The following is a 27,312-nucleotide window of genomic DNA, read 5'->3' as shown; positions in this document are numbered from 1 at the left end:
TCATTGGGAAGTCATTTTTAAATGTGTTTTTTCATGGTGTTTAAAAGTTCTCAGCTGACAGAAAGTGCTGTTACACTAGGGACATGTATATGGTTTTAGTCCAAAGTAGGTTTGTCAGTGAATGTTGAGGTTCCCTTTGTGGCTTAAAGCTTTCTCAAAGTCTTCACATTGGTACGGCTTCTCCTGTGTGTGGATCTTCTTGTGAGCAGGCAGGGTGGAGTTGTGGGTGAACTCCTTGGTGCAGAGTTCACAACAGTATCGCTTCTCGCCTGTGTGGATTCACTGGTGAACTCGGAGATCTGAAGGCTGCATGAAAGCTTTGGGGCAGATATTGCATTTAAAGGGTCTCTCTCCTGTGTGTGTCCTCTGGTGAATGACAAACTGAAGTTTATAATGAAATTTTTTTTTTGCATACCCTACATTCATATGGTGTCTGTGGCTTCTTTTCCAATATGATGACCGGTTGGTCCCACGGTGCTCGGTGAAAGAACTGAATTTGACCCAAGTTGTCCTGAGAATTCTCCTTTGTCCAAATATGTGGCTCCTTCTTGAGGCACTTCTTGGGAAATGGAACTGTTGTCCCGTTTTCTTTTGGAACTTCTTAGACTCTTCTGAGAGTCTCTTTTGTGTCCACTCCGAGTCAAAACTTCCCTCTCAGGACCCTTCAGAAGCTGAGGCTCCTGAGATTTAAGTATTCTTGTCTCTTCCCTGTCTTCCATCAGACCCTTCTCCAATTTCTGTTTGAGTTGTAGATCCTCCAGTTTACCTTTTTCAGGAATGGTCTCTGGCAGGAGAATATTCTGTTCCTTCTGTCATCTGAATGTATCTCACTCATAGAAGGTTCAGGCTTCCTGAATAAGTTTCTCCCATTGCCCATGTCACTGATCTCAGCTTCCACCATCTGAACATTTGAATTTTGCAGAAGAAACTTCTCTCCTTGTAAGCTGACTATGGTCTATTTTGGGGTTTCTTGTTATTTCTTAGCGTGTCCTCCAGTTCTTTGCAACTCTCCACACCACTTTCCTTGACTAAGACCTGGAACTCCTGCAACAAGAACATCATAAACTGCTCCATCACCAGCTTATCCATAATCTGCTCGTTGGTGTGAAGATCTGGCCTCAGCCACAGATGGCAGAGTGCACAGTCTCCTCAAATCCTTGAAGGGTCAGATTCCATCAAGCTGGTAAAAGCTCTGAATCTAATGTGCCAAGTCTCAGAGTTGTAGTCTTGCTTTTCAGTGTGTTCCTTGGGATGCTACAGACAATGGTGGCTCTCTGATCCAGGGCTGTCTTGGGGTTTTCTGTGACCCCATGAAAATGTCTGGTCTGTGGCTGTACTTATTGGAGAATTTTCCAATATGACTCTTAGCAAAATGTTCTATAACTGGTGCCTAATTGAGACCTATCAAAAGGGATTTACCCTGGTTTTCCTTAGTAGCATAATAGATTCACTGTTTATTCAGAAGTCTCCTTTGAATCCTCTTGCCTTCAGCCTCCTTGAGTCTGGGACTGGATCTTAAATTGTTTCTTGAGCTGAAATGTCTCTATTTATATAGAGTGGTCGAAACTCCTAGCCTCTCTTCCCATTACCTCATCAGCCCAATGACTAGTTTAAGGCCATGGAAGGAACCATCTTAGATGATCTGAGTGGATTAAATTTCCCGTTGAAACTCCACCAAAAGAAAAAATAATTTATTAAATAAATCTATATATTGGTTTTACTGTAGGCTATTTATTATATTATTTATTGTAGACTTTTATTTATTGTATTTAGTGGCTACAAGATTGGTTTTTTCTAGTCTAGTGAATTTTTTATCATATGCCTGCAGTGTTTGAAGGAGGTAAGGGATATAAATCCAAAAGTTTTAACCAAATTGGGTCACCTACTCTTTTTTCCTTTTTACAAATGTAAATGAGTCTTAAAAGATTTTATCTAAAATCAGTTGACAAGGCAAAGTGTGAGAAGAACATATTTTCTGAGTAGGCATTTAGAAAAACAGAGGTTGTACACCATAGAGAAAAAGAATAACGTCATATAATTTAGAAATCCTTACTTTTCCTAAATGCCTAAGGCAGCAGTATCTTAACAAGTAAAGAATGTGTGAAGAGTTGGTGGGCTGATATCAAATCAGTAATTTAATCTAGCTCAAACAAAGCTTTAACATAGTAATTCTAAGATGCTGAAAAATAGCAAAGAAAGTTTAAAACATCATTAATATTCCTCATGCATCAAAAATTACTTTTCATTTTTCAGTGAAAATGTATGTATAAACACATTTTCTTTATCCACTTCTCTGTCAATGAACATTTTGTTTGTTTTTGTTTTTTGCTAACTTTATTTGGGTAACTTTTTATTGTTTTATGTTTTTCTATTGAGGTATATTTGATTTATAATATTATATTAGTTTCAGATGTATAACAAAGTGATTCAAAATTTTTATAGATTATACTTCATTTAAAGTAATTACAAGATATTTGCTGTATTCCCTGTACCATACAATGTATCCTTGTAGCTTATTTATTTTGTACATAATAGTTTGTATCTCTTAATCCCCTACCCCTGTCTTGCCACTCCCTCCCCCCTTCCCTATCCCCACTGGTAACCATTAGTTTGTTCTTTATGTGAGTCTGTTTCTGTTTTGTTATATTCACTCATTTATTTTATTTTTTAGATTCCACATATAAGTGATAACATACAATATTTGTCTTTCTCTGTCTGACTTACTTCACTAAGCATAATACCCTCCAGGTCCATCCATGTTTTTACAAATGGCAAAATTTCATTCCTTTTTATGGCTGAGCAGTATTCCATTGTGTGTGTGTGTGTGTGTGTGTGTGTATACCACATCTTCTTTATCCATTCATCTATTGATGGACACTTAGGTTGCTTCCATATCTTGGCTACTATATATAATGCTGCTATGAACATTGGGGTGCATGTATATTTTCAAATTAATGTTTTTGTTTTCTTCAGATATATACCTAGGAGTGGAATTGCTGGATCATATGGTAGTTCTATTTTTAGTTTTTTGAGAAACCTCCGTATTGTTTTCTACAGTGGCTGCACTAATTTACATTCCCACCAACAGTGTACAAGGATTCTCTTTTCTTCATATCCTTGCCAACATTTGTTATTTGTGGTCCTTTTGGTAATAGTCATTCTGAGGTGTGAGGTAATATCTCCTTGTGGTTTTGATTTGCCTTTCTCTGATGATTAGCAATGTTGAGCATCTTTTCATGTGCCTGTTGGCCATCTGTATATCTTCCTTGGAAAATGTCTATTCAGGTCTTTTGCCCATGTTTTTAATCAGGTAATTTGTTTTTTTGATATTGAGTTGTATGAGCTGTTTATATACTTTGGCAATTAACCCCTGGTCATATCATTTGCAAATAGTTTCGCCCATTCAGTAGGCTGTCTAAAAGCTTTTAAGTTTAATTAGATCCCATTTGTTTATTTTTGCTTTTGTTTCCTTTGCCTTAGGAGACAGATCCAAAAAAATATTGCTGCGATTTATGTCAGAGTATTCTGCCTGTTTCTTCTAGGAGTTTTATGGTTTCAGGTCTCACATTTAGGTCTTTAATCCATTTTGAGTTAACTTTTGTAAATTTAATCTTTTTTTTTTATATACATATAGCTGTCCAGTTTTCCCAGCACCACTTATTGAAGAGACTGTCTTTTTCTCATTGTATATTCTTGCCTTCTTTAATTGACCATAAGTGTGTGGGTTTATTTCTGTGCTCTCTATTCTGTTCCATTGATCTATGTGTCTGTTTTTGTGCCAGTACTGTACTATTTTGATGACTGTAGCTTTGTAGTATAGTCTGAAGTCAGGGAGCATGATACCTCCAGCTCTGTTCTTCTTTCTCAAAATTGTTTTGGCTATTTGGGGTCTTCTTTGTTTCCATATAAATTTAAAATTACTTTTTCTAGTTCTGTGAAAAATGCCTTTGGTATTTTGATAGGGATTGCATTGAATCTGCAGATTGCCTTGGGTAGTATTGTTATTTTAAGAGTATTAATTCTTCCAATCCAGGAACACGGTATATCTTTCCATCTGTTTGTTTTGTCTTCAATTTCTTTTATCAGTGTCTTATAGTTTTCTGAGTACAGATCTTTTACCTCCGTAGTTAGATTTATTCCTAGGTATTTTATTCTTTTTGATGCGATTGTAAATGGAATTGTTTCCTTAATTTTTCTTCCTGATATTTCATTGTTACAGTATAGAAATGCAACAGATTTCTGTATATTAATTTTGTATCCTGCAACTTTGCTGAATTCATTGATGAGCTCTAGTAGTTTTTTGGTGGCATCTTAACTGAGTAAGCAAATTGTTAACTACAACACTACTGTACAATAAATAAAATGGAAAAGGCCATATATATACAGCTTGAAATCTAAATTCTGGTGCAGTGGAAAAATTTTAGGTAACCACAGTGCCCACAGGGATTAAAATAATTAGAGAAATGATGATAGATATAGAGGGTGAACAAATAAAATTCAATATAAGAATTCTAGGTGTCCCTAAAATAGCAATGCCAACAAAAGACATATAAAGTTATTTAAAATACATAATAGAGGAAATTTCCTCTGAAATGAAGCATAAAGTCTGCAGATCATGAAAAAATAATAAAGAACAGTCAATACTTAGATAAATGGTATTGAAATAATTGAACTTTAAGAAAGAAGAAAATAATTCTTCACACACTTAGAAAACAAAGAAAGTTACTCATGAGAGCAGGAATTAAGACAGCTTTTGTCTTGTCTCTAGTAGTATTCAATGTCAGGAGACAGAGGAATAATGTCTGCAGAATTTTGAAGTCAGAGATTTTAACCAGAAATATTATACCATGTGAAAATATTATTCATTTATAAAAGTCACAGGCAAATTTTCAAACATAGGAGAATGCAGGGAATATAGAATCTATGAGTCCTTCTAGAAAACCCTATTTGATAGCAACTTTTTTTCAGCCTTATTAAGGTGTAATTGATAAATAAAATAATAAGATATTTAAATAGTATGTCATGATGATTTGATATACGGATACATTGTGAAAGGATTCCTCCCATCTAGTTAATTAACACATCCATAACCTCACATATTTATCTTTGTGGGTGGGGGGGTTGGTAAGAACATTTTAGTTCTACTTTCTTAGCAAATTTCAATTATACAATACATTATTATCAACTGTAGTTACTAGTTATACATTAGATCTTCAGACCTTATTCACTAATATCAACCTTTAATGAAGTTGAAAGTTATTTCTTTTGAAACAATATAATCTGTTTCTCGAAAGAAAGCTCACAAAGAAGCCTGCTTCAAACCCAGATACCAGGTATCTGTAATTGCAGCCTCAATGAAATTGGAATAACTGGATTCTGTTCTTAGTACCACTATTGATGAGTTGTGTTATCTTGGAAGGTTGTTCAGCTTCTATGTGACTCAAGGTGGGGCATGAGTTAGCTGATTTCTACAGATATCTTTAAAACCTAAATTTCTGTGAAATAACTAGAAAGCTTGTTGTTTTATACATTGTAGCAAAAGGTTTGCTAATGTAGCAGTCTAAAAACTGGTTGTACTAATTTTGAGGGGTTTTCAACATTATTTGTGGAATCAAGTTTTGAAAAACCATCCAGATTTAAGGTGCTGGGGGCATTCATTACAAGACAGAAGGTACTATATCTTAATTTTAATTTGGATAGCTCTTACTTTCTAAATTTATAAAATACTCATACTGAGGAAACGAAACAAAACAAAAAAACAACTAAAATAACAACCTGGAAAATACAAAGCAGTCATTTGGGAAAATGGTTCTCAGACAATTTTGTTGGTAACTTTTCTTAAGTATTTGTGTAATTATTTCCCTTTTCCCTACATTTTTGTTTTCCTTTTTTATTCACCTCCCTCCAAGATCACAGCCGGGACTACTCTTATATAAAGAAAGAGAAGGCACAGTTCATGCTTCCATTACCATGGATTCTTGACTTTATAGATCTCAACAGAAGTGGAGATGGGAGGCCGAAGAGGCCGAGGAGGCTGGTCTGCCCCTCCGCCTGACCTCAACGCTGCCACCACCAGCCACACCTTGGAGGTCAGCCCCATGGGTCTCCATCACCCACTCAGAACTAGGCTGTAATCCCCTTATATATCAGAACTCCAGTTGGAGGGACTCTGAATTAGCCTAACCGCAGATCCACAATTAGAGATCTCTTAACTGGGAGGGAAGTGAGAACAAAATCAATGTCTCCATTCTTCACATGTTTTTTATAGGCATCTTATTTACTATAGTGACCATGCTCAGTACTGAGATTTTCACCACTTTAAATAACTAACCACTTCTCACCACCTAAAATTAAGCTAACAAAGTGAAAGAAAACAAACCCAACATTTGGTAAATACCTTTTTGAATACCTATTATGTACCAAATATTTTCAAATATACCTTATTTTGCTTTCTCAACAATTTATCTCCTTGTTTATAGTTGGGGAAATTGAGACTAAGAAAGGTTTGATGACTTGCCTAAGGACACTCAGCTTGTAAATGAGAGAGTCATAATTTGAACCCCAAACCTCCTCATTTCAATTTCAGCTGTTTTCAACTCTATGGAAGCTGCCCTGGAAGAGACCATCAAATGCATGTCTCTCAGCCCTGTCTGCTGAAGAAGCATTGTCACCTGGGAAACTTAGCACATATATCAACACCTTAGCCTTATCACAGAGAACCTAATTTAATTGGTTGGGGCAGTAGGAGACAGACAAAGGTATTCTTAACCTCCCCCCCCAAACACTGCCAAGTGTAATATGTAGCCAGAGTGATCTATTGTTTCTTATATTTACCAAGTTCAGTTGCTTTCAAAAGAAGTACGTCTTGAATTGTTGGGGGAGGGGTATATAGTTAGATCAGTAGTATGGTAAGCACTGCTATTTCCTAGGCTGGCATGATTTACTCAAGGCCACTACTTGTTAAAACTCTGACATTTCTTTTATAGCTTGCCCAGCACACATTCCTGTATTGTTGTTTTGGAGCTCCCACACAACTCATTAATTACTGGAATAATGCCCCAGAAACAAACTTTAACACATTATATTAATCATTTCATTTTTTTTTTTAATGCTATTCTTGTCTGCTTACATTCTTTTTATGTATGTATGTATGTATGTATGTATGGCTGTGTTGGGTCTTCATTTCTGTGCGAGGGCTTTCTCCAGTTGCGGCAAGCGGGGGCCACTCTTCATCGCGGTGCGCGGGCCTCTCACTATCGCGGCCTCTCGTTGCCGAGCACAGGCTCCAGACGCGCAGGCTCAGCAATTGTGGCTCACGGGCCGAGTCGCTCCGCGGCAGGTGGGATCTTCCCAGACCAGGGCTCGAACCCGCGTCCCCTGCATTGGCAGGCAGATTCCCAACCACTGCGCCACCAGGGAAGCCCTAATCATTTCATTTTAATTCAGAAATACTTTACTCTCAATTTTTAAGGAACAGAAAACAAAACTGACCATCTAAATCCCAATCCAGCACCAGGGTTCAGCTTTCTACAGCAAACGTGATTAGGCAAATCTCCACAGGTTAGGATCACCAGAGAGTTGGCCAAAGTGAGAAACAAACCCCCAGCAATAAGGACGGGGCTGGGAGCATGGGCCCTGTGTTGTAAGGACTATCACCATTATACAAGGAGAGCCTTGGAAGAGGAGTTCACCCAGGCTTCCGGATGCTCCAGAATCAAGAACGAGCCGGAACAAAGCCACACTCTATGAGTCATATTGATTCAGACTTTTGAGCCAATCAGAAAGCTGTGCCTAGAGTGTTTATAGTATTAGATGAGAGAAAGTCTCATGGATCATCTAATAAAAATCTGCCATTTTACTGATGAGGATAATGAAGATCAGACATAAAAAGTGACTCGCACGAGGTGCAGACTAGATAGAATCCAGGATTTTGGTCTCCAAATCTGTTCAACTGTCACCAGCCCATGCCATGCCAACCCCTAGCATTCTGTTTGCACACAAACACGTCTTCTGTTTGCTCCTAGTATTCAAGTTTTCTTTTTTCCGCCTTTTTAAATAGGTTTCTTCATCTCTTGATTCCTTAGGTATGGAATCCTAAGTCCCACACACTGAGGAGTCAGCTACATTGAATAAAAATATGGCCATGGACTGATTGGCCAAATCTACTCTTACCCGAGCTCCCACGGTGAATGACCTTGCTGGGTTTTACTCCCACTTTTTTTCCAGGGAGATCAGCATCACCTCAGCTACTTCAAAGCAGATCTAACATTCCAGCCAAGGGAATGACTGTTTCTTCTGGGCGTGTTTCTGTGTGCATGGCTTGTTGTTTTCAGCAACCTCCCTATGAGTTTCTGGAGTATGAAGACAGCTTTCTTCTGAAGAAACCACTGGCCTACATATTTCTATTAAAAAAAAGAGGGGTGCGGGGAATGCTGTAACAAGCAATATAAAGTATCAGACAGTTTCCTAGTTATCTTTCTGCCTGAACTTTATCTGCCTGTCTGAAAAGTGTGGTGTAATTTTGTGAGCCAGCTAAATAAATTGAAGAAATTAACAAATAAGTATACAGAAGAATAGGCATTAAACTATAAACCCAATGCTTTGGTAATGAGCTCTTTCTGTCATATAACTTTCTTCAAAAATATTTTTTCCTAACCACTTGTACTTCTGCATTTCTAACACTCCTGCCTCCTCTTAAACCCAGTCACTCCCTGTTCCTTCTCTCCTTTCTCTCCTCCCTCTCCCCATTGCCCACACTTCCTTCTTTAACCATTCAAATGAAAGAGCAGTTTTAATTATTGAATCATACTGATGTTGGGTTGCTATCGATTAACAAGCCATAAGCAACTTTTAGGTCTAAATTTTATTTTGACTTTTTGCTCAAATTTCCTCATGGTGGTAGAGCATTTTTGTAATATTAAGAATAAATGTAGAAAAAGAATGGGTATGTGTGTATATATGTTTGTATGAGAGAGAGAGAGAGACAAACAGATAGAGACAGAGATGGAAACAAGGGCAGAAACAGAGGTTTCAGATGAATGTTATTTTATATTATTTGGCCGTATTAAAAACAGAATAAAACTCAAAGGACATTAGCAATATCAAAGCTTTGTAATACTTTAAGTGAGGTGTGAAGAAAATAGCAAAAGATAATGAAAATAAATTTTAAAATCATATAATTACTCTATATCACAGTGATTCTTTTGTTTGTACTAACCTTTCTAGTTACATTTTAATGTGAATGATTTACTCCCACCCCATACTCAGTTTCTGTTACATAAAGTCTTGTTTCCAATGTGCTAGGAAGAGAGGTAGAGGAGTCAGGCTGGTCTCAAAGTGACATTTGCCATTCCCACTCCTACCCATCTGTTATAACTGGTCATGTGGCCCCACCGGAACTCTAAGAAAGGCTGGGGGATGGAGGGAGTCTCCACAGCCCCTGCCACCCTTGGGGTAGTTGAAAACTCATGGGTCTTGAAGTACAGAAAAATCTGGGTCCCAGTCTACCTCAGACTCAACAGAGGAGACAGCACACTTCATCTTTGATCAAAAAGCATGCTCTACTTCCCCATATTTCCAGTCACATTTACAGTCATGCTACTACACCTAGCCTTTAAATAAGCACTTGTTACTGAAGAACAGATAAGCCCTTGGTTTATTGTTTTTATTTTCATTGAGAGCAATGGCGTTATATTCTAATAAGTGATATTCCAAGAAAATAAATAAATAGAAGGAAGGCTCAGAAAGAAAAGTAGGGGAAAATTTATTTTACAATTTATTCTCCTCTGTTTAAATTCTTTTTTAAACATCTTTATTGGAGTTTAATTGCTTTACAATGGTGTGTGAGTTTCTGCTTTATAACAAAGTGAATCAGCTATACATATACATATATCCCCATATCTCCTCCCTCTTGCGTATCTCTCCCACCCTCCCTATTGCACCCCTCTAGGTGGTCACAAAGCACTGAGCTGATCTCCCTGTGCTACGTGCCTGCTTCCCACTAGCTATCTATTTTACATTTGGTAGTATATATAAGTCCATGCCACTCTCTCACTTCATCTCAGCTTACCCTTCCCCTCCCAGTGTCCTCAAGTCCATTCTCTACATCTGCGTCTTTATTCCTGTCCTGTCCCTAGGTTCCTCAGACCCATTTTTTTTTTCTTTTTTAGATTCCATATATATGTGTTAGCATACAGTATTTGTTTTTCTCTTTCTGACTTACTCCACTCTGTATGACAGACTCTAGGTCCATCCACCTCACTACAAATAACTCAATTTCGTTTCTTTCTATGGCTGAGTAATATTCCATTGTATATATGTGCCACATCTTCTTTATCCATTCATCTGTCGATGGACACTTAGGTTGCTTCCATGTCCTGGCTATTGTAAATAGAGCTGCAATGAACATTGTGGTACATGACTCTTTTTGAATTACGGTTTCTCAGGGAATATGCCCACTAGTGGGATTGCTGGGTCGTATGGTTGTTCTATTTTTAGTTTTTTAAGGAACCTACGTACTATTCTCCATAGTGGCTGTATCAATTTACATTCCCACCAACAGTGCAAGAGGGTTCCCTTTTCTCCACACCCTCTCCAGCATTTATTGTTTGTAGACTTTTTGATGATGGCCATTCTGACTGGTGTGAGGTGATACCTCATTGTAGTTTTGAATTGAATTTCTCTAATGATTAGTGATGTTGAACATTCTTTCATGTGTTTGTTGGCAATCTGTATATTTTCTTTGGAGAAATATCTATTTAGGTCTTCTGCCCATTTTTGGATTGGGTTGTTTGTTCTTTTGATATTGAGCTGCATGAGCTGCTCGTATATTTTGGAGATTAATCCTTTGTCAGTTGCTTCATTTGCAAATATTTTCTCCCATTCTGAGGGTTGTCTTTTCATCTTCTTTATGGTTTCTTTGCTGTGCAAAAGCATTTAAGTTTGATTAGTTGCCATTTGTTTATTTTTGTTTTTATTTCCATTTCTCTAGGAGGTGGGTCAAAAAGGATCTTGCTGTGATTTATGTCATAGCGTGTTCTGCCTTTGTGTTCCTCTAAGAGTTTATAGTGTCTGGCCTTACATTTAGGTCTTTAATCCATTTTGAGTTTATTTTTGTGTAGCGTGTTAGGGAGTGCTCTAATTTCATTCTTTTACATATACCTGTCCAGTTTTCCCAGCACCACATATTGAAGAGGCTGTCGTTTCTCCACTGTATATTCTTGCCCCCTTTATCAAAGATAAGGTGACCATATGTGCGTGGGCTTATCTCTGGGCTTTCTATCCTGTTCCATTAATCTATATTTCTGTTTTTGTGCCAGTACCATATTGTCTTGATTACTGTAGCTTTGTAGTATAGTCTGAAGTCAGGGAGCCTGATTCCTCCAGCTCCATTTTTCTTTCTCAAGATTGCTTTGGCTATTCGGGGTCTTTTGTGTTTCCATTCAAATTGTGAAATTTTTTCTTCTAGTTCTGTGAAAAATGTCATTGGTAGTTTGATAGGGATTGCACTGAATCTGTAGATTGCTTTGGGTAGTATAGTCATTTTCACAATGTTTATTCTTCCAATCCAAGAACATGATATATCTCTCCATCTGTTTATATCATCTTTAATTTCTTTCATCAGTGTCTTATAGTTTTCTGCATACAGGTCTTTTGTCTCCATAGGTAGGTTTATTCCTAGGTATTTTATTCTTTTTGTTGCAGTGGTAAATGGGAGTGTTTCCTTAATTTCTCTTTCAGATTTTTCATCATTAGTGTATAGGAATGTGAGAGATTTCTGTGCATTCATTTTGGTATCCTGCTACTTTACCAAATTCATTGATTAGCTCTAGTGGTGTTCTGGTAGAGTCTTTAGGATTCTCTGTGTATAGTATCATGTCATCTGCAAACAGTGACAGCTTTACTTCTTTTCCGATTTGGATTCATTTTATTTCTTTTTCTTCTCTGATTGCTGTGGCTAAAACTTCCAAAAGTATGCTGAATAAAAGTGGTGAGAGTGGCAACCCTGTCTTGTTCCTGATCTTAGTGGAAATAGTTTCAGTTTTTCTCCAATAAGAACGATGTTGGCTGTGAGTTTGTCATAAATGGCCTTTATTATGTTGAGGTAAGTTCCCTCTATGCCTACTTTCTGGAGGGTTTTTATCATAAGTGGGTGTTGAAATTTGTCAAAAGCTTTTTCTGCATCTATTGAGATGATCATATGGTTTTTCTCCTTCAATTTGTTAATATGGTGTATCACAATGGTTGATTTGCATATATTGAAGAATCCTTGCATACCTGAGATAAACCCCACTTGATCATGGTGTATGTTCCTTTTAATGTGCTGTTGGATTCTGTTTGCTAGTATTTTGTTGAGGATTTTTGCATCTTCATCAGTGATATTGACCTGTAGTTTTCTTTCTTTGTGACATATTTGTCTGGTTTTGGTATCAGGATGATGGTGGCCTCATAGAATGAGTTTGGGAGTGTTCCTCCCTCTGCTATATTTTGGAAGAGTTTGAGAAGGATAGGTGTTAGCTCTTCTCTAAATGGTAAAATTCGCCTGTGAAGCCATCTGGTCCTGGGCTTTTGTTTGTTGGAAGATTTTTAACCACAGTCTCAATTTCAGTGCTTGTGATTGGTCTGTTTATATTTTCTATTTGTTCCTGGTTCAGTCTCGGAAGGTTGTGCTTTTCTAAGAATTTGTCCATTTCTTCCAGGTTGTCCATTTTATTGGCATAGAGTTGCTTGTAGTAATCTCTCATGATCCTTTGCATTTCTGCAGTGTCAGTTGTTACTTCTCCTTTTTCATTTCTAATTCTATTGATTTGAGTCTTCTCCCTTTTTTTCTTCATGAGTCTGGCTAATGGTTTATCAATTTTGTTTATCTTCTCAAAGAACCAACTTTTAGTTTTATTGATCTTTGCTATTGTTTCCTTCATTTCTTTTTCATTTATTTCTGATCTGATCTTTATGATTTCTTTCCTTCTGCTAACTTTGGGGTTTTTTTGTTCTTCTTTCGCTAATTGCTTTAGATGTGAGTGTAGGTTGTTTATTTGAGATATTTCTTGTTTCTTGAGGTAGGATTATTGCTATAACCTTCCCTCTTAGAACTGCTTTTGATGCATCCCATAGGTTTTGGGTCGTCATGTTTTCATTGTCATTTGTTTCTAGGTATTTTTTAATTTCCTCTTTGATTTCTTCAGTGATCTCTTGGTTATTAAGTAGTGTATTGTTTAGCCTCCATGTGTTTGTATTTTTTACAGATTTTTTTCCTGTAATTGATATCTAGTCTCATAGCGTTGTGCTCGGAAAAGATACTTGATATGATTTCAATTTTCTTAGATTTACCAAGGCTTGATTTGTGACCGAAGATATGATCTATCCTGGAGAATGTTCCATGAGCACTTGAGAAGAAACTGTATTCTGTTGTTTTTGAATGGAATGTCCTATAAATATCAATTAAGCCCATATTGTTTAATGCATCATTTAAAGCTTGTGTTTCCTTATTTCTTTTCATTTTGGATGATCTGTCCATTGTTGAAGGTGGGGCGTTGAATTCCCCTACCATGATTGTGTTACTGTCGATTTCCCCTTTTATGGCTGTTAGCATTTGCCTTATGTATCGAGGTGCTCCTATGTTGGGTGCATAAATATTTACAATTGTTATATCTTCTTCTTGGATTGATCCCTTCATCATTATGTAGTGTCTTTCTTTGTCTCTTGTAATAGTCTTTATTTTATAGTCTATTTTGTCTAATATGAGAATTTCTACTCCAGCTTTCTTTTGATTTCCATTAGCATGGAATATCTTTTTCCATCCCCTCACTTTCAGTCTGTGTGTGTCCCTAGGTTGAAGTGGGTCTCTTGTAGACAGCATATATACGGGTCTTGTTTTTGTATCCATTTTGCCAGTCTATGTCTTTTGGTTGGAGCATTTAATCCATTTACATGTAAGGTAATTATTGATATGTATGTTCCTATTACCATTTTCTTAATTGTTTTGGGTTTGTTATTGTAGGTCTTTTCCTTCTCTTGTGTTTCCTGCCTAGAGAAGTTCCTTTAGCATTTGTTGTAAAGCTGGTTTGATGGTGCTGAATTCTCTTAGCTTTTGCTTGTCTGTAAAGGTTTTAATTTCTCCGTCAAATCTGAATGAGATCCTTGCTGGGTAGAGTAATCTTGGTTGTAGGTTTTTCCCTTTCATCACTTTAAATATGCCCTGCCACTCCCTTCTGGCTTGCAGAGTTTCTGCTGAAAGACGGCTGTTAACCTTATGGGGATTCCCTTGTATGTTATATGTTGTTTTTCCCTTGCTGCTTTTAATATTTTTTTCTTTGTATTTACTTTTTGATAGTTTGATTAATATGTGTCCTGGCAGGTTTCTCCTTGGATTTATCCTGTATGGGACTCGCTGTGCTTCCTCGACTTGATTAACTATATCCTTTCCCATATTAGGGAAGTTCTCAACTATAATCTCTTCAAATATTTTCTCAATCCCTTTCTTTTTCTCTTCTTCTTTTGGGACCCCTATAACTCGAATGTTGGTGTGTTTAATATTGTCCCTGAGGTCTTTTAGACTGTCCTCAATTCTTTTCATTCTTTTTTCTTTATTCTGCTCTGCAGTAGTTATTTCCACTATTTTATCTTCCAGGTCACTTATCTGTTCTTCTGCCCCAGTTATTCTAATATTGATTTCTTCTAGAGAATTTTAATTTGTATTTATTGTGCTCTTCATCATTCTTTGCTCTTTAGTTCTTCTAGTTCCTCGTTAAACGCTTCTTGTATTTTCTCCATTGTGTTTCCAAGATTTTGGATCAACTTTACTATCAACACTATGAAGTGTTTTTCAGGTAGACTGCCTATTTCCTCTTCATTTTTTGGTCTGGTGGGTTTTTACCTTGCTCCTTCATCTGTTGTGTGTTTCTCTGTCTTCTCATTTTGCTTAACTTACTGTGTTTGGGGTCTTCTTTTCGCAGGCTGCAGGTTCGTAGTTCCCGTTGTTTTTGCTCTCTGCCCCCGGTGGCTAAGGTTGGTTCAGTGTGTTGTGTAGGCTTCCTGGTAGAGGGGACTGGTGTCTGTGTTCTGATAGATGAGGCTGGATCTTATCTTTCTGTTGGGCAGGACCACATCCGGTGGTGTGTTTTGGTGTGTCTGTGACCTTATTATGATTTTAGGCAGCCTCTCTGCTAATTGGTGGGGTTGTGTTCCAGTCTTGCTAGTTGTTTGGCATAGGGTGTCCAGCACTGTAGCTTGCTGGTCGTTGAGTGGAGCTGGTCTTAGCATTGAGATGGAGATCTATGGGAGAGCTTTCGCTGTTTGAGATTACATGGAACTGGGAGGTCTCTGGTGGACCAATGTCCTGAACTCAGCTCTCCCACTTCAGAGGCAAAGGCATGACACCTGGCTAGAGCACCAAGACGCTGTCATCCACACAGCTCAGAAGAAAAGGGAGAAAGAAAAAAGAGAGAAAGAAAAAAAATAATAAAATAAGGTTATTAAAATAAAAAATTTGTTTAATTATTAAAAATTTAAAAATTAAAAAGTAAGAAAGGAAAGAAAAAAAAAAGGAAGAAAGAAAGAAGAGAGCAACCAAACCAAATAACAAGTCCACCAATGATAACAAGTGCTTAAAACTATACTAAAAAAACAACAAAACAAAACACAACAAAAAACCAAAGGGGAAAAAAAAAAAACAAAAATGGACAGACAGAACACTAGGACAAATGGTAAAAGCAAAGCTATACAGACAAAATCACACAAAGAATCATACATATACACACTCACAAAAAGAGAAAAAGGAAAAATATATATATATGGTTGCTCCCAAAGTCCACCGCCTCAATTTTGGGATGTTTCGTTGTCTATTCAGGTATTCCACAGATGCAGGGTACATCAAGTTGATTGTGGAGATTTAATCTGCTGCTCCTGAGGCTGCAGGGAGAGATTTCCCTTTCTCTTCTTTGTTCGCACAGCTCCTGGGGTTCAGCTTTGGATTTGGACCTGCCTCTGCGTGTAGGTCGCCTGAGGGTGTCTGTTCCCGCCCAGGCAGGACAGGGTTAAAGGAGAAGCTGATTAGGGGGCTCTGGCTCACTCAGGCCGGGGGGAGGGAGGGGTACGGTATATGGGGCGAGCCTGCGGCGGCAGAGGCCAGTGTGACATTGCAACAGCCTAGGCACGCCGTGTGTTCTTCCGGGGAATTTGTCCCTGGATCACGGGACCCTGGCAGTGGCGGGCTGCACGGGATCCCAGGGGGGGAGGTGTGGAGAGTGACCTGTGCTTGCACACAGGCTTCTCGGTGGCTGCAGCAGCAGCCTTAGCGTTTCATGCCCGTCTCTGGTGTCTGCACTGATAGGCATGGCTTGCGCCCATCTCTGAAGCTCGTTTAGGCAGTGCTGTGAATCCCCTCTCCTTGCGCACCCCCGAAACAGTGTTCTCTTGCCTCTTCGGCAGGTCCTGACTTTTTCCCGGACTCCCTCCTGGCTAGCTGTGGCACACTAGCCCCCTTCAGTCTGTGTTCATGCAGCCAACCCCAGTCGTCTCCCTGGAATCTGACCTGCGAAGCCCGAGCCTCAGCTCCCAGCCCCCACCTGTCCCGGTGGGTGAGCAGACTAGCCTCTCAGGCTGGTGAGTGCTGGTCAGCACTGATCCTCTGTGCAGGAATCTCTCTGCTTTGCCCTCTACACCCCTGTTGCTGCACTCTCCTCCGTGGCTCCGAAGCTTCCCCCCCACCCACTCCCCATCTCCGCCCGCGAAGGGCCTTCCTAGTGTGTGGAAACTTTTCCTCCTTCACAGCTCCCTTCCAGAGGTGCAGGTCCCTTTCCTATTCTTTTGTCTCTGTATTTCCTTTTTTCTTTTGCCCTACCCAGGTACGTGGGGAGTTTCTTGCCTTTTGGGAAGTCTGAGGTCTTCTGCCAGCGTTCAGTAGGTGTTCTGTAGGAGTTGTTCCACATGTAGATGTATTTTTGATGTATTTGTGGGGAGGAAGGTGATCTCCACGTCTTACTCCTCTGCCATCTTGAAGGTCCTCCCTGACACATTACTTTTTGAGAGGTAACAAATGCTTTGAGTAATTTTCTTCAACTCACTTCAGGTCACAATTTGCTTTGCAGTTCCTTTGCATAGACCTTCTGTCTGCCCTCCTTAAGTAATACTTTTCCTTCCTCTTCTAATGGCCTTTGTGCTGGCTTTCCTGAACATAACATTGGGATAAGGATATTTTCCCAAGATGGGAAATTTATTGAATTTATATAAATTGATGAGTACAGTTTATTGAAGAAGTTATTTATTTATTTAAAAATTTTTTTTGGCTGCGTTGGGTCTTTGTTGCCATGTGCAGGCTTTCTGTAGTTGCAGTGCATGGGCTTCTCATTGCGGTGGCTTCTCTTGTTGCAGAGCATGGGCTCTAGGCACGCGGGCTTCAGTATTTGCAGCACGCAGGCCCTAGAGTGTGCGGGCTTCAGTAGTTGTGGTGCACAGGCTTAGCTGCTCCGTGGCATGTGGGATCTTCCCGTACCAGGGATCCAACCGGTGTCCCCTGAATTGGCAGGTGGATTCTTAACCACTGTGCCACCAGGGAAGTCCCTGAAGAATTTTATTTAAAAAAATACCAAAATAGACTGCTCAATAATTTAAAATTAGTGATTGATTAGTTTTTGGAGTTCTTGAACTGCAGTGATAGGCTTATAGAATTACAGTTCTTGGGGCAGATGGGTAAAGAGGAAAGTTGGTTTCTCTTCTTTTAGGTCAGAGCATGGTAATGTTCAACAAACACAAGCAGAGCACGAGCAGTTGCCATACTTATTTCTAGAAGCATCCAGAGGTCATGGTAGAAGTGACAGCAGTCACAACAGCAGGACAGAGGGCATTTGTTTCTGGAATTGCCATTGTATGAATAGTGTTTGGTGGAGTCCTCTTGTCCCAGCAAAACTGTCTGAATTGTAGTTGAGAAATACTAGGACTCCCCCTTTGGATATAAGTAAGCACCTCTGTAGCTTCTTCTTCTTCTTCCTTTTTTTTTTTTTTTTTTTTTTGAGTATTTGTTGTCTTTAATATGATTCCTTTATTTTTTTTTTAATTGGGGTATGGTTACTTTACAATGTCGTGCTAGCTCCTGCTGCACAGTGAAGTGAACAAGCCATATGTATACACATATCCCCTCCTTTTTGGATTTCCTTTCCATTTAGGTCACCACAGAGCACTGAGTAGAGTTCCCCATGCTATACAGCATGTCCTCATTAGTTATCTATTTTATACCTAGTGGTGTATATATGTCAGTCCCAATCTCCCAATTCATCCCACCCTTCCCCTTTCCCCCGCTGGTGTCCACACGTTTGTTCTCTACATCTATGTCTCTATTTCTGCTTTGCAAATAGGTTCATCTGTACCATTTTTCTAGATTCCACATACATGTGTTAATATATATATTTGTTTTTCTCTTTCTGGCTTACTTCACACTGTATGACAGTCTCTGTAGCATCTTGATGAGATACTAGCGATGGGCCCCTGGAGGAAGCTGGGACTTCTATTCATCTAGGCAGGGGGGATTAATTTTACTTTGGCTAATTGATATGGCACATACTGTGACCAAAGCTCTAAGTACTGTCATTGCTCCATTTATAGATGGGAAAACAAGGCACAAAGAGATTCAACATCTTGTTCAAGGTCACAGTTAATAAGGGGCAAAGACAGAATTAAACCCAGGCAGTCTGGCTAGCCATTGTTTGATATGCTTTAAACAGCATTTAGTTCCAGTAAAGAGAGTGGAAGGATTACTCTGCTGTTATTCAAATAATTGCTCCAAAAGATGGAAGGAAATCATGCATGAGATATTTACATGTTAGGGTGAGTTGGTGTCCCAGCGTGACAGGAGGGTATCTCTGGCATTTTGCAACAGGCAAGAGTCATCAGAAATATTTTGCATTTAGTCTTGGAAAAGTTGAAACTGCCTTATGTACACAAAATTGAGATAATATTTATTTCGGCAAAATATTTTGAGCCTGTTCATTTTTATATACTGAGGTTTGGAAAAGCTGACATTTTCTTAGTCTGGCCAGTTGAATCTACTTTAGTGTTAGTGTTCTCCATTTTCTAATGAAATTAGAGGTTTAGGTTAAAGGGAAGTCTTTATTAAAATAAATATTTTCACTGTAATGTTGTTTAACTTAACCAAACCAATATCCAAGTTGCTCCTGAAACACAAGCTCTGTAGATCATGAAGTTTAGGAAGGTTAAAAACACGACTGGTATTTTTGAGTCAACTCAACTCAATCTCAACTAATATGTTATTATTTTCAATCAACTTTTGGAGCACATATACAAAATCTTAATCGCTGTTAATGTCTAGGAAGCCAGGTTGTGGCTGTTGATCCCTAATATTCATTGAGAATCAATTATTTAATATAATATACCTGAATTTTCTTCTAAACTTAATTGTAACTAAGTCATTTATGTCAGTGTCCTTTCTGGGAGAGTCTGGCTCATCCAAAAGGTGGTAAAATTTCATATATCATATTTAGAGATTAAAGATTAAGCCCAAGCTAAAGTTGTAAATTTGCTCTGGCTCAACTAAAGTTGCTTGAATGAAAAGAGAAACTGTCATTTAATTAAAAATACCAGCAGGTGGAGACTATCATATGTAAAGATGTCTTCAAAATCTTTGACTCCAGTGTCCTCTCTTTCCAGAACTTCAGGCTCGTCTTACCAGCCGTGTTCCCCTGGACATGATATTGGCACTTTAATGAAACATGCCCCAAACAAAACTCCACCTTCTTCTCTCAAACCTGCTCCTCCCTAGTCTGTATGCTCAATCCATCACTGAAGCTAGAAACTGCAAAACCATCATTGACTTGTATTTTGCACCTATTGGCTTTGCAAGTGAAATGGCTGAGTTTTTTTTAACGTTTTAGTTTGAAATAGTTTCCAAAGTTGCCAAAAATATCGAAAAATTTCCAAATGCCCTTCAACTAGATTGGTCACCAATTTTTAACATTTTCTCATATTTTCTTCCTCTCTTTCTCTTTCTTTCTTTCTTTTCTTTCTTTCTTTTTTCTTTCTTTCTTTTTCTTTCTTTCTTTCCTTTCTTTCTTTCCTTTCTTTCTTTTCTTTCTTTTCTTTCTCTCTTTCTTTCGTTCTTTTCTTTCTCTCTTTCTTTCTTTCCTTCTTTCTTTCTTTCTTTTCTTTCTTTCTTTCTTTCTTTCTTTTTCTTTCTTTCTTTCTCTCCCTCTCCATATATCTATATGCATACATATAGTCATATAAATTTTTCTATTCTGTTTGAGAGTAAGTTACAGTCCTCATGCACCTTTCCCCCTAAATATTCATTGTTATTTTCTAAGTATAAGAACATTCTCCTACATAATCACAGTAAAATTTTTAGAATAAAAAATTAATATTGATACAATGCTATTATCTAATCCATAAGACCTACTCAAATTATTCCAATTGTCTCTTTAATGTCTTTTTTATCATATTTTTAGCTGGTCCAGGATGGAATTAAGAATCACACTCACACTTAGTTTTCATATCTCTTTAGTCTCTCTTGATCTGATGTGGTTCTTCAGCTTTTCTTTGTCTTTTGTGACATTGATATTTTTGGAGAATACATTCTGTTGATTTTACATCTATCAATTTGGGTTTATCTGATATTTTTAAGGTTAGTTTCAGATTATATATTGTTTGGAATATAATGTAAGTGATAGTGTGTCTTTCTCAGTGTATCACATCAGGAAGCACATGGTGTCAATCTGTCTCATTATGGATGACGTTACCTTGGATTACTTGGTTAAGTTATTATTTACTTTTTCCTTCTCATTCACTTCTTTACTCTCCATGTCCAACTAGCCCTTTGGTGCTGTCAATTCTGAAAATTTCCCAAATTCAGACTTTTTCCTCCATTTTCATGGCCTTTGCTTAGATTGTTGTCTTAGCTTCCCCATTCATCTTCCAACTCTGACTCACTTCCAACCCCCCTTCCCTAATCTTGCCAAAGTTGCATTTCTGAAATACAGATTTGGCCACAAATCTCCCTGACCTTTAACAATTAAGACTTTTAATTCCACTCAACTCCTTATAGTAGCATTTCCAAATTACCTTATGTGGAACACTATTTCTTTGAAATAACCTGTGCAAAACAGGGTTCTTTGGTCGAATAAGTGTGGGAAATTCAGTCTTTATTACCTTGTCTTGTATAGCCATGTGGATTAGTGTACTGAAGACTCTGAGAACTTCTGCAGAAAAGAAATCCAGCATTCCTCAAACTTACTTGAATAAGAATCCTTTTGTTTACCTCAGTTCACTATAAATAACCCAAGAAACAAGTGGTCTATGAAATTAATAGTTCATAAAACACTTTTTGGAAAATATTGCTGTGTAGTCCATTCTCCTTAGGAAGCTTTACAGTGAAACTCACACCTTGCCTCTCTTCTTGGCCAGCCCAAAATCTATCATTCTCTCCACCAATATTCCCTTTCTTTTATTAATCAAAAGCTACTGCTGCCTCATTTCACTCCATACTCACATGTCTTGTTACTGCACAAACAGTGTCCTCTTTTTTTAAAAATTTTTATTGGGGTATAGTTGATTTACAGTGTTGTGTTAATTTCAGGTGTACAGCAAAGTGAATCTGTTATATATATACATATATCCACTCTTTTTTAGATTATTTTCCCATGTAGGCCATTACAGAGTATTGAGTAGAATTCCCTGTGCTATACAGTAGGTCCCTATTAGTTATCTATCTTATATATAGTAGTGTGTATATGTCAATCCCAATCTCCCAATTTATCCCTACCCCCTCTTATCCCCCTGATAACCATAAGTTTGTTTTCTACATCTGTAACTCTATTTCTGTTTGTGGATAAGTTAATTTGTACCCTTTTTTTAGATTCCACGTATAAGTGATATCATGATATTTTTCTTTCTCTGTCTGACTTACTTCACTCAGTATGACAATCTCTAGGTCCATCCATCTTGCTGCAAATGCCATTGTCGGAAATGCCCTTTACTGCTCCATGTCTCTTCTGAAAACAAAACAAAAAAACAAACACAAAGACCACATTCCTGTGTGTTCCTTTTCCTGCTTACAGAGAACACTTCAGTGGCCACATGTGTGTTTCCTTGCTCTCACACTGCACTACTTTACTTCTGATCACCAAATGTGTGGTAGTTTTCCCACACCAGACAATTCTGTAACACCAGTTGGGTACCCTACAATTTACCTCAATTCTGACACTATCTACCTGGAGACTGCAGATCCCACAAGTTAAGGGCCCAGTCCCACAAGACTGCCTCTCCACGACCCCCACTTCAGATGCCAGTCACACGTCTGGGTTGTTACCTGTGCTCTGACCACTGGCTGTAAACTGGGGGACTCTACAACCTACTCCTCAGGTCAATTAATTTGCTAGAGAGGCTCAGGGAACTCAGGAACATAGTTTACTTATGAGATTACCGGTTTATTATAAAAGTCTATAACTCAGGAACGACCAGCTGGAAGAGATGAATGGGGCAAGGTATGTGAGGAGGGGCACAAAGCTTCCATGTTCTCTCTGGGCACAGCACCCTCCCTGTATCTCCAAGTGTTCAGCAACCTGGAAGCTCTTAGAACCCCATCCTTTTGAGTTTTTATGGAAGCCTCATTACCTAGGCATGATTGATTAAATCATCAGCCATTGGTGACTGATCTCAATCTCCACCCCCTCTGTCCTCCCCAGAGGTCAGGGAGTGGGGCTGAAAGTTCCAACCCTCTAATCACATGGTTGGTTCCCCTGGCAAATTAAAGTGTGGTTGAAAAAGGCTTGTTATGAATAACTAAAGACATCTTTACCTCTATTATCACTTAGGGAATTTCAAGGATTTTGGGAGCCCTGTGCCAGGAACTGGACAAAGACCAAATGTATACTTCTTACTATAAATCATATTATCAAAACCTCCCACTCCTTCTCCTGGGTCACTTACACTCCTGTTAACGACCCAGTTCAACTATTGCCTTTCTCCCGAAGTCTGCCCTGCTCTTCTTCTCTCTGCTCCCTTCATGTTCCCCTCTGTTGAGGGCTTTTTTTTTTTTACAAACTGAAAAAGAATTTATTTATGTCTCTGTGTAAGTGAATCAAGTGGATGTACAGCAAGAAATAGCATTGAAAATCAGCTATACCCCATTATAAAAATAAATTAAAAAAAAAAAAAGACAGTGAGAGAGAGAGAAATTTTTTTTTTTTTTTTTTTTACAGCAGGTTCTTATTAGTCCTCAATTGTTGAGGGCTTAACATGCTCATGCTAATTACTTGTTGGCATGTCTGCCTCTCTCCCCACATGGTGAGCTTCTTGAGCTTATGGGCTCCTTGTACACCTTGTAAACATCACAAAATTTGGTAAGCCCTGAGTGATTGATTGTTGAATAAATGAGTGAACACAGGCTTGATATTTTCTACATACTGATGAGACTGCTGACATCAGCCATATCCAGTGATTGTATTAGATGATTGATACTGAAGGAACTTCTGTATCAAGCCAAAATTATGAGTATCCAAAATAGATTACTTATTATTATTATTCATTCCCCTTTTCTCACATCACTTACCTTTACTTGGAAATACATGTTACAAGGTATATGAGCAAAATAACTTGACTCATTTCTTTGAATATTAATCAAAGTCAGCAGGTATCAGACTTATTTCCATTTATAAGATTTGTGAATTGAGAAGGTATAATCATTTTATTGCCTAGTAACCCAGAGAAAACTTTGTGACATATGTGCATTTTACATTTCTGAAACATGATTTATTCTCTATAGTTTGGGAGAATATGTGAGTTTGATACATTTAGCTTTTAGGGCAAATTCTAAGCTTATAGCCACACATTTCCCAGTTTTTCTGTTCGTTCAAAATGCCTTTACCAGTCTCTTTTTTTCATTTAAGATATTTGCATACTTAGTGCAATCTAAGAAGAAAATAAAAGATTTGGTTAGTACAGTGTATCTAGTTTCTTTGAAATGAAATTTAGAACTGGATAGCTAGTCACAATTCGTTTTGCCAGGTAAGTGCATGTTGCTGATAAGTAAACCCATTTTCTTTAACATAACGTAAACAGGTGATGACAGGTGGTGGGAAAGTGTTCTCACATCTATTCTGACTTTTATAAACATGCCTATCTTGTAATATTCTTAGCCTTCGTCTTGCAGTTATAGATGTGATCCATCAGACTTTACATTTGTTCGATAGAATTGATGAAAACTGTTGTCTATGGCAACTGTGTGTTCTCAACCACATGCCTTTCCACTTCAGCCCACCAAAGGATGTAATAAAAGTATATTAACTGAACAGGAAAGTTGGGTCACCTAAAAGGGTCGAGAAATGGGCTCCTTCCTAATCAGAGACCTCAGAGCCTGAAAGTGCGCAACTTAGTTCCTGTCCCTTTGGAGACAATGTTAATGGGAATGAACTTTTCCACAGCAGTAGAGACACAGTGTTTTTTCCACATCGCACTCCAATTTTTTGAGAAGGTGCTTGAAGTCAGATGTTGAACTAAACTCTAGATTTCTGTCTTCTATTTCAAATACATTCCACACAGATTATGGCACAAGTGAGGGGTATACCACTCAGCCTCCCCACGCACTATGATTCATAAGGAAACCCCTTTTACCGGCTGCCAACAAATCAAGAGCTTGGGAGAGCAGGGTTTGAGAGCGGGCGGATTCAGAGTGAGCTTGGGCTGGGCAGGAACACAGTGTGCATTCCAAGTTGGCAAAAGTGTGCAGTTTACAATTACAAGGCAAGGAGGAGCTGCTGATTTTGAAGAACAGTCAAAGAGGCTAATAAATACTCAGTAAATGAAGCCAAAAATTGAACAGTTCTCTCTGTTTCTCTCTCTTTCTCCCTCTCTCTCTCTCATTTCTCCAATATGTTTTCAAAACTGAGACATTAATTGTAAAATTTCCAAAGTCCCTTATTCATTGTTAATGGGCAAACCACTGTGTTATACTTAGTAATCTCTGCAGCTACACACTGATCCATCCTTAAAATTACAGCTAAACTTACAATGCTGAGCTATGTGGTGGTTTGAATCGGCATTACCATACAAGGCAGCTTTGAATTCCTCATGGTAATCTTTTGTTACTCTTTTTAAGTTTCCCTAGCAGTGCCAAATGTCTTGAACTTTGTGGAATGAATATAAACTTTATAAACATAAACCTTCGATTCCACTTTGAAATCTGTTAAATAATGCCAAAATTATATTAACAATGTACATTTCAAAATCAAAGGCCTAGATTACTTTGTTTACTTTAACCTTAGAAAACATTTGTTGTTATCTTTGGACGACTGATAATTGGGCATCGCAACAGCTGCTTTCAGGAAGAAGATTATACAACCCAGAAGCGATGCTTGGGCTGCAAAGCTGGCCTGTGTTTCTGGGTTGTTTGCAAATGTCTCAGATATTTAGAAAGTTGTCCCTTTAAAATCCCCAAAACATTTGTTAGAAACAGTTCATAATGTAAGTATGTTTCCCTTGGCACCTCAGCAGGGCAGTTCTTGTTTTCTGCTCAAAATATGAGGGATTTGGTTGAGAAACAGAAAGGGTTTTGTCTTTAGCAGGCTGACATGGGGCTGCTGCTGGCTGCATGGCCCAGAATCAATGTGATGTGGAGCGACTTCTTAAGGAGAGAACACCTTTCTTTAAAGGATGGGCTAATAAATCTTTTGGAAGATGCAGAGGTGCATGGGAGAAATTCCTGTACAAGGGCAAACAAGCCAAAGAAAACTATTTTTATGTGGTCCTGACATAGTTTATATGAAAGGGAAGAGACATGTACTCACTATGGCAGTATGGTGAGGTAAGAATTCAGACTTTGGGGCCAGATTGCCAGAGTTCGAATTTCAGTTCTTCCCCTTCCTAACTCTGTGACTTGTGCCAAATTACATAATTCCACTGTCCTCAGTTTCCCTATCTGTCAAATGATATAGTACAAAATACCTACCTGAAAGGTTTGTTGTAAGGATTGAGTGTTTATGTATAAAACACTTAGAACAGTGACTAGCTTTGCTGTTCAAAAGAATGTTAAGGCAATTTTAAAAAGGAGAAAGTGACTACGAATGAAATTTGTTTAAAAAAGTTCCAGCCCAAATTTGCTCTCATTTAATAATGCTTGCCCCAACACACACAAGTAAGAAATGTCATTTTAAAGCTTTAAACTCTTCCTTTGGTAAAATCCTTATTAAGTACTCTGAATAAGGCTCTGTGATTATACTGCAATGAGTTTTTTGCTGGAGATAAGTAATGGAAATTCCTATGTTCATTTTATAAGTGAAGAAGCAAGAATTATTCTCAGCCTTCGATGGGAATACTGAACTCTCCCTCTGGGATAAAACACTTTATGTCAGCAGCTTCGCCTGTAGTGCTTGCTCTGCTTTATGCTGCCATCAGTAGGAATGGGCAGAGAAGAATCCTTAACAAATATTAAATGGTGATGATGAGGATTTCACAATAATTCCCTACAGTTACTTCAAAGATTTTGCAAAACTGCAAAGGGTATTTCCTGGTATTGGAAAATGCTGGGTGCAGTGCCATTTGGTGGAAAATAGAGTGAGGCATGGAAAATCGATCCAGAATGAAAGTCTTGTACGTTGCTATGGTCCTATGTTGTCCTCTAGCTTCTCTTCCCCGCACCTCCCCCTGCTCCATTTCAAGTCTATTAGCAGAACTTCGTTTGAAAAAAAAGAGAAAATGTGTGTGGAAATAAAATAATGTATGTATGCCTTTGTTAAGCAGGACTGTCAAAATTCACATACTCCGTTACATATGCTTCAATACTTTGAAGGTATTATATAAACTGCAATTAAAGGGAAGTAATGCATCTTAAATTTGAGAAAGAAATTATAAGAAATCGAGTAAATCACTGATTGTGAGATAGTATTATTCGTTGATAAACTGTAAGTTTTGACAAACTCCTGAGCTAATTTCCAGATTTTATCTCTACTCTTCTGTCTATCACAATGGATTGCTAGTTTGTTTAAGTATCTGTCTCCTTTATGCGATTGTGGACTTCTTGCGGGCAAGGCCTATATTGTACCTAGTTTTATACCTACAGTACTTGGGAACTTGTGGGTTATTAATAAATTCCCCCTCAGTCTTCCCTAAATAAGTGACTTTTATTTCATAGGATTTGGAGAATAAACAAGGCCCTGTATTCTGTATTCTAAGTTCTTTCCCTGAATCTTCAGCAGCATTGAAGGTGTTTCTCACCTTGGCAACTGGAGTGCTGAGGATTCCATTTGTCCAGTAGGAATCAAGAACTGAAGACTCCTCATACGAATATAGGCCTTCCACTTGCTCCAGGACCAT

At 38.2% G+C, this 27,312-nt stretch overlaps 1 pseudogene; it reads right to left on the bottom strand.

Moving 5' to 3' along the window:
- Positions 1-27,312, bottom strand: LOC133096629 (zinc finger and SCAN domain-containing protein 5B-like; annotated as a pseudogene).

The sequence above is a fragment of the Eubalaena glacialis genome, chromosome 8 (genome assembly GCF_028564815.1).
Source record: "Eubalaena glacialis isolate mEubGla1 chromosome 8, mEubGla1.1.hap2.+ XY, whole genome shotgun sequence".
Lineage (NCBI taxonomy): Eukaryota > Metazoa > Chordata > Mammalia > Artiodactyla > Balaenidae > Eubalaena > Eubalaena glacialis.
This window is presented reverse-complemented; position numbering and strand designations above follow the sequence as displayed.